Genomic DNA, 9,033 nt, shown 5'->3' with positions numbered 1-9,033 from the left:
GCATTTTTTCCTTTTTTTTTTTTTTTTTGTCCTGCCAACAGAATTGCTTAGTAAGTTCCATATGGTTACATATGTAAACACATACTGAATGAATGTGGATAGATGATACAAATAGAAATTTTAAAGGCAGAGGCACTGACTGGAAGTGAAAGCCTAAAACATTATGCACGTATAACGTGATGAAACAGTGGAAACACAAGTCCTGACTACAGTTCCAGTTGCTGGTGCCAGCTGTAGAGTTGCAGGTTTTCCAAACCCAGTGGTACAAAAAACAAAACCTTTGCTTTTAAACTGATCAAATTTTGTGCAGACTCATTGACAGACAGTGGTAATAAGTCTACTCTGCAGAGAAGAATGTGTAGAAATTCAAGTATCATGTAATCTCATTATCAAAGAGAAGCCGAAGCTTTGATGTCAACAGGAGTCCATCTGTGGACTTTGATATATAATTAATTTTTGTAATCTTAATTATTTTTCCACTGTTTTACTATTATTTATTATTTGTATTGCATCGTGAAATAGTGTTTTCCTAAGAGACAGCAAGCAGTTCAGGGATTTTCTTTTCTTCTTTTTTTTTTTTTTATTTTTTTTTTTAATTTTTTATTTTAGTTTTAGTAGGGTTATTTGCTGTTAGTTGAGTTACTATGAAAAAGTGCAATGCCTCTGTCTAGAAAGATGGTAGAAGATGTGTGCCTCTAAGAGAGATGTAGGTGGCATATTGGCCATATGGAGGATGCACAAGAAGGATGAGTAGTAATTCACTCAAAACCCCCAGTTGTAATACTTTGATGTATTATCACAATATAATCTTCTGTGTTAATAGCTGATTATATGTACGTATATAGGGCAGTAATTAGCCAGGTGAGCTTTGCTTATGCAAATTCTACTGTCTGTGTTTGAAACTGATAGTGGCTGTTAGTTAATAGTGTTTGTTTTTTTTTTTTTTTTTTTTTTTTTTTTAAAAAAAGGCATGCAGCAGCTTTAGACGGAGGACTGTGTATCTGAAAGACTGTATCCACAGTTATTTGTTTCCTCCTCGCTCTTCACTGAAGATTCCCAGGAAAATACTTTCCACCCAAGAACTCTAGTGTTCCTCTGATTCAGTGATATTAATCTTATTTAGGTGTGTGCCCTTTTCACAGACTCAATTTAATATGTCATTTTTCTCTGCCACACAGAAGAGGGATGAGTGAGGAAGAATCAAAACTTTTCTGAAAGCAAAAAGAAAGGCTTTATTATATGAAGCTTAAACAGAAAAGCAAGAGTGACAGGATTTCCATACAACTGAAAGATTATCTTCTTTAAATGTGTAACTCATGTTTGCTCTTTATGGGTAGATTGTTAGACTGTATGTTCAGCTCTCTCAAGAGGCATTTAGGACTTCAAATAGAGTAATAAATTAATTTGCGAGATAGAGACAATAATGAAAGATTCCATTTCAAACCACTGACGTGAAACTTTTGTGGAATTTTCAAACATTAAAAAGCGTAAATGACAGCCTTATTTACTTGCGTAAATGAACCCACCAATGAAGTAAAATACAAGATTGACAGCATTAGGAAGAGAAGCTCCTTTTTATCTACAAAAGAGATGTGACTTACAACGGTGTTATTACTAGCTCTCTTCCATGATACTTGACCACCTCATGACCCTGAGAGGGCAACCACAACAAAGTGAGTGCAGATTAGAGATCTGGTGTATGCAATCCTTGCTTTTTCTTGGATAACTAAAGTTACTCTTGGCAACAAGGAGATGATGAGTTGACACCCATCATCTAAGAAAGGAAACCATTAGTTTACTCAGAAGGCCAATACAAAGCTACCAGTTGGGAACAGTTTTCTGTCACTATCTGTCAAGGCTAGAGTGTAGCTATCCAGCCTCCTGTGACATCAATTTTATGCTGAGAGCACAGCAGTCTCAAAAACCACTGAAAAGCCATTTAGTTGTAAAGTATAAGAAACATCTGTCAGAGGCTAAAAGTGTTAAAGAAATGCTTAACCGTGCATTGAGTTGGCAGATTCTTAGGCTCGGATTACAGGAAAAAAACATTAGCAATGAAAGTCCACAAGATTTATCCTAATTTTTCAGATTACTTCCTCGGAAAGTCTCCTTTTGAACTGCTCTTCAACAGAAGAACAAATGTGTAGACTTCAATGCTTAATAAAGCTAAAAGCTTCTCCCTGGGGTAATTGAAATTTTTCTATCAAAGGATAGATAGACCTGGTTGCAGCTGCAACAAAGAAGAAACATATAAAGCCAAGTGGAAAGCAGTTAGACAGCATTGGTGGTGTAGGACCATTGAACATGGTCTTGCTAATTGGAATCTATAGCACAGGACATTCAACTACATGCTGGGCAAATGACCCTGAAAGTTTCAAGTCTATCTAGTATAAAAAAAGTTCAGATGTAAAAATAATCATACGAATGATGGATTCTGTATTCTTGAATGGGCATAACCAACCAGAGATCTGGGTAACTGGCAAATTTCTTTTTTAAATAAGGCCCTTTGAGTCCCATATATGCATCTACTTTCACAAGCATTTCAAAACCTGTCTTCTAATAATTTCACACAGAGCTTTCAGAGAAGCAATTTTCAAAAGAATGAAAGTAATGAAACACAGCAAAGTTTTACATTTTTATTTCTGTACTTTGGGAGAATTCCTATTGAAGACAGAAGGCAGTTCAAATTGGAATTTCTTTACTGCCAACAAAAATGTGTGACTCTTGATCTAATGAAAAATTAGAGAGATTGAAAAGCAGAAGTAGACTTAGGAAGGATTTCAGTTACAGCAGGATGCAGCCCTTATTGCATTTGTAGTTCAAACTGTGATCTTTAAGGAGACCTAAATTGCTCCAGAATGTGGAATTTAGGGTATTTGAGACTTTCTTTTCTCAGAGGAACAAGTATGGGTAGCTAAGACATCAGGCTTTATTGTTATGCATTTAGAAAACGTATTTTAATTTAAATAAAATGCCATTTAATGATGAAAATGTTTGGTTCTTAAAACATTCATCATGTGAATAAGAAGTTGTTCAAAATGGTTCCATACAGTGGAACTTGTGAATTTTGTCAACATTTCCAGTCCTGCAATCTGATTTGGATAAGCACAATGTGTTATACAAAAAAAGGCTTTGTATTACTGTGATTGCTATTGGTATGCAAGGTTCACTGGGTTAAAATCTAAAGTGGCGTTCTCACACTCTGTAGCTCTGTTAGCACAAAGGTATTTATGGGAAGTGAAACAGATACCAAATAAAGTACCTGTCTATGTGCTTGTCTGTGCTGGGGCCTTCAAAAATTAAAGCATCGCAAGATAGAAACCTGCTTCTGGAACTCTCGAGAGCAGAGTACTTTGAGTTGTGAACCAGTCTGTTCTTAAAATGAATTATTTTGTGATTTAGATTACATCAAGTAATCCTACAGGACCAGGTACAGCATTGTCTGAACGCTGGTGTTTCCTTTTTTGGTGTCCCGTGGCATTAAGTTCTTATACCTCAGATCATATATTTATGATCGTTATGATAGCAACATGCTTAGTGTCCACTGTCTCATGAAAAGCTTAGCTTGCTCAGGACTTCATTGCTTTCTTCTCAGTGTAGACGCTGACTTTAAGAAATTAAATACTAATACTCAGAACAAGAGATGAAATGTGCATATTTTGATGTTTGAAAGACACGGGTAGTAAGTGATGTAACCTCAAGTTACATTACCTGAAACCCTGCTCTAGTTCAGTCCAGCACCAGAATGCAGACCTCTATTTACACAACGCTCACACTAAACTCAAAGCTGGTCCTCATGTTGAGTCAAAACAGATCTAGTCTAGCAGCAGACTTGTCTGAGGTTAAAGAACCAAAATTGTACCAAAAGTAGAGTAAAAATAGTGTTTTCCTTTCCCGGTTTCTATTGAAAGTATTCAGGAGACAAAAATGATTTCATTTGTGTTCATGTGGGTAACTACAGTGATAGGGAGAATAAAATGCTTCACGCTTGGAGATCAGAACTTCCAGGCTTGGATATCTAAAGCTCATAATATGAAAGCTCATGATATGACAGGCCTGTCCACACCGTTACTTCACCATGACCTCACATGACTACAGTGGTACCTCTCTGGTACTAAGTGCACTTCACTTCATGGCTTGGAACAAAGTCAAGCACAAGCCAGGTTATTTTTGATCAGTTGCATTCAGACTAGCATTCAAAAGCAGCAGAACCCGACTGATAATGAAAGTTACCAAACCAAGCCAACCCCATGAAAAGTTGCTCTGTGAATGGATGAGCTTCAGACCACTGCATAAAGTCCATTAAACAGCCATGTTCTCATCTGAGTTCATTAAAATTTCAGTGAAGTGATTTTGCATTTTCTTTGCACTGTGCCAGGATGAACACTGTGCTTACAGCATTGTCTAGTGCTTCTCTTTGCTTTTAAAATGACATCAAACTTTTAGTTCTATTCTGCTTGCTTTCCTGTGCTGCTACTGAACAAAAATATGAAAATCAGCCAAGCAATGGCTGACAGACGCTCATCCAGTATGAAAAAAAACAAGGTTGATATGTTGTAATTCAGTGTAAAATTACTTTTCACATAGTACTCTGTTGCCTGGATTTATATATTTCTTTTGCTGAGCATGCATATTATCTTGTGGATTCTGAACAAATGAAACCTGAGTCATATTTACTCATCATTACTTCATCATAAATACAGACCGCAGTCAAAAATGATTCCCTTCTAGCATTGTTTCTTGATGTCTTCCTTATATAATTTAATTAGTTTAGTGACTTTTCTTTTTTTGACTGCAGTGACAAAGCAGAATGTAACAGTAAATACCCACTGCATTCTGTGAATTATTAACATGTTTCATCCTACCAAACATGGAGGGTTTTAAATGCTATATCTGTGGGACATTTTAATTTCACTGTGTCTAGACACAGAAAGATAAATGTGAGTGCTATCAGTTGCAAAACACACAAAATAAACTAGCTCCAAAAACTCTCCCTTTTAAGGTAAGTGTGAATGCTTATTTACGACAACAGGAACACTTATTTCTCCTTTCTCTGTTTTCCGTACCAGACAGAGCTTTTGAAACTGCACTACACAAAAATGTTTTTACATACGCTCACTTAGCAACACCTTTTGTGGATCCTATTTTCAGAAGCGGTGTCTGCTTACAGTACTTGCAGATGTATCTGGGCATGGCACATGCAGTCCAGCTAACCTCCAGACAAATATTCATTCATTTGCAAAGGTCAGGAATGCATTTGTAAAAGGCTGCTAAAAATTGGTAGATTCCTCTTCAGCTCAATAATTCAAATAGTGCAAAAATCACAGAGAAGGACAAAAGCAAACAAAACACAAGTTTTTTTTCTGTTTTCTTTCAATTTTTATAGCAAACACTGGCCCCTTATACAGCCGCAGCCCAATACGATGATCTGTGTTGAGACAATGTGCACAAGTTTTGTGCTGTGAAATATTAGATCCTCTGATGTAATTGCATGGGTCTAGTGGAGCTGAATTTACATGTCTCTCAAATTTACTCATGATACCCAAAAACATTACGTGGAACAAAGAAATCATAAACCCCTCACACTTGGAAGCATACCATTTTTCAGAATAACTTCTCCAAGACTTTTTCTGAGTTGTAATGTAGTTTTGTCATTTGGTAAAATGTAAAAAGCCAATATGATCTTATCTTATAATATCCTTCAAATACTCATTTGTGTTGCTTGTCTCCACTGAGGTAGTTTACAGAGGATCTAAGTGCTGCCAGCTGCCTAAGCTTCTGCTGAGGCTGGAAGTCTCTGGAAGTCTCTCTACGTCTCTCATAGGTATCAACCTTCTGCCAAAATTTCAGAAAGAGTAACTAAACCAGAGAGCTTTTTATCCACTTAAACTTGAAGCTAGATGATTTTTTTATCCTTTTTTTTTTTTTTTTTTTTTTTTTTTTTTTTTATGGCAGAAGTTAAATGTCAGCATTTTCCCTCACTGAATGGAATGTACAACCCAGGTTCTACCCTCTGGGTTTGTAAATAAAGGTACAAGTCTGAATTAATTTGACCTTCATTTTTGCCTTACTATTTTTTCACAAAATCTGCTAAAAAGGCATGCTTTAGGGAGGTTTATTTTATTGGCGGTAAGGAATACGTGCAGAAAAACACGGCAATACCCCTTGTTTTCCTAACAGCAAAGACACTATAGTTAATTGGCACAGAAATAAGTGATTAGTTGAGTCTACAAAAAACAATCACAAAATTTAACCATCAGCCAACTTGTAGTTTAATAGGGCTATCAATTTGCATATCTCTTCGCAAGTAAATATAATCTTAGTTTAAAGATCACTGTTCTGAGATGTTATGTTGTTGATTTCGTAGTTGTCTCAATCTTGCCAGGGTCACTGAGCATGGCTACAATTTTTCTGCTTTTGGGTAAGATGAACATGTAACATTCTCATGTCAGAAGGTCCCAGAATGACAATTCTATTCTGACCTTTCGTTTCACAGATGACAGGATTTCCATGAATTCATTTTTGTATGAACTAGAGCATAGCTAATCTAGATTTTAAAATTGCTAGTGACAAGAATCTAAAGAAACCTTTATTTCTTAGCCCTCCTACCTGGGTACTTGCAGCTTGTGGCCAAAAAAAAAAAAAAAATTCTTTCGAAGTAATTAAAACTCTACTACAATACTGTTTCAGTGTGAGTTGTGCTTTTAATCCTTGGGTATTTTGTTGTTGTTGTCAGTGGTGGTATTTTCTGTGTTTTTTGTTGTTGTTGTTGTTTGTTTGTTTGTTTGTTTGTTTGTTTTTCTTGAACTCTCCAGTTCAGTTTGTCATCATATTTCCTGAACTTCAGACAATGGCCTTTGGGAGAAATTGGAAAGGGGGTTGTTTGTCTGTTGGGATCAATACTTCCAAAATCTTCTATTGTGAAACTACAGTTTACATTGCTCATGATACATCACCATCACAAATGCTTTTTCCATCCTAAAACTAGGCTGCTTTCTTAAATTTCATCATTTTACTTTGAAAGACTGTTCCAGAACCTTTCTCAATCTCCCATGTTTACCTCTAATTTCCAAATTTATTAATGGTCAATCTATACTTGCTTGGGAATCTTTTTGGTAGTCTTGTATTGCCTTAGTCTCTCTTTGGTGGTTACCCTCCCTGTGTGCTTTGATGTATTTGAAGACAACAATCATCCCTCAGCCTCTAATCCTTCACCCTTTCTTTTGCTCACTTAAACAAACCAACCCTTTTTCTCCTTTTTCCAGCCATACCCACCAAGGCAGGGAATCCTGCTACTCGTTTGCTGTCCTTTCGGCATGATGAAGCTTGCTCTTACATTGCAGAATAGTTTCAGCAGAGGTTGGTTCAAACAGAGTTCTTCATAACGTCATGGACAAGATGTTTCAATGGGAGGTGACAAAAAAAATATTTTTCTGCTCCATGATGAGAATTCTTCTATAAAAGATAGGTGGCAGTTTCATTGTGAATGTTGAAAAAGGAAAACAAACAAAAAAATCACCTTCTGTAGTCTTCTGAAAAAAAAAATAGTTGTAAATAGCTAATGGTCCTCCCTTACAATATCTCAGTAAATAAAATAATTTAATTTAGTAGTTGCATCTTATTAAATGAAAACTGAACTCAAAGCAGCTTCGTCCTCTACATCATGGCTGATGTGCTCCAAACTATTATGGCCCACAACCTCATATCTCTTCTACCCCAATTTTCACTTAAGTGTAGCAATCTGCTTCAGTATTAACCTGTAAATAACCCTGTCACTTTAACTGCTGCCATGCGCACGCTTTCAGAAAAACAAATTTTATCAGGCAAATTCAGATGCAGATTGCATTTGGCTCAAGCCAGTTCTTGTTATCATTACTGACCAGAACTGTACCCCGCTTTGCAAATATGGACACCCAAGCACCTCAGGAAGTTCTTGGGTATTTTTTGTTTGTTTTGTTGTGTTTTGCTTAAAACAAAACAAAACAAAACTTTTGTAACAGCTGTAAAAGACTGTCCCTTGGAAACTGAGTAAACCAATCTCAGGCTATCTGATCTTGGGGCAATTAAAACTTTTGCCATAGAATTTTTGCAGGACAACTGTTTGCTTCATATTATCAGCTCTCATAGCTTATCCTGGAAAGTCCTGAGTGCCCTCTACCCATAGGAAAGACGGCGCTTAGCATTTTGCACGAAGGGCTCTCTTACCTATGCATGGTCTAGGCACCATTAACAAAATAAATTGCGGGCAACTTTTAAAGATGTTACAAATATTTATAATAAAAAGTACTCCTCAACATTCCTTGGAAGAAATACGATGTAATAATGAGAATAATCAGGCATATGGAATGGGAGAGGAGTAGATAATATAGTTGTGGGTTTTTTTCTTAGCATAACCTCATATCCAAGATAATAGTTTTTGTTTTCATAGCAGTACCTCATACACAAACAAAGATATGAGTTAGAGTGGAAGAAGCATGGTGTTGTCAGGAACTAGCAGAACCTTTTTGTTTGTTGGTTATTTCCGCACTCATTTGTGTATCATTTCCCTTCATGCTTCATTACAGCAACCCAAAGCCCTACGTAGGTTGAGCCTACGACTTGAACTGCACCTACCACCTCCAGCCCAACCCTCTCAGCTCATCCCCATGCCCCCAAGGGACTCCCAGTGCCACAACCACAGGGTACGAGCGGCCTGAGGGATGCTACAGCAGTCTGGCACCTGGTGGGTCAGCCAGGACCTTGCTGCAAGCCGAGCAGATGCTGCCAAACTTTTGATCTCTCCCCCTCAGTGGGGCACGTTGGATTCTCTTTAACCAGCAGCTGACTCGCCCAGTATTTCTAGGCATGTGTTACCTGAAATCCTCCCCCCTGACAGACAGGGTAGAAGCTGGCAAAAAGCTACAGGGGGAGATTAATGCAGCCTACCTAAAAATTAATGCTTTTCATAGGCAAAATGCTATCTATTGTGTGCTTGTGTTTATCTGAGGCTGACTTCCAACAGGAATGACCAGCAGAAAGGCCCTTTTAGAGCTG

At 37.2% G+C, this 9,033-nt stretch overlaps 1 long non-coding RNA gene across 1 annotated transcript; it reads right to left on the bottom strand.

Moving 5' to 3' along the window:
• Window positions 1-6,248: 6,248 nt before the first annotated feature.
• LOC311441073 lies at window positions 6,249-8,636 on the bottom strand. Its single transcript, XR_014695780.1, has 2 exons — window positions 7,276-8,636; window positions 6,249-6,855 (listed from the first exon to the last, which is right to left on the bottom strand). It is a non-coding gene; the product is annotated as an uncharacterized lncRNA (long non-coding RNA).
• Between the last annotated feature and the right edge of the window lie 397 nt (window positions 8,637-9,033).

Source organism: Aythya ferina (genome assembly GCF_964211825.1).
Source record: "Aythya ferina genome assembly, chromosome: 9".
In the NCBI taxonomy this organism is placed as follows: domain Eukaryota; kingdom Metazoa; phylum Chordata; class Aves; order Anseriformes; family Anatidae; genus Aythya; species Aythya ferina.
Note: the sequence above shows the minus strand (reverse complement) of the source record. Positions and strands in the feature narration are given on the sequence as shown.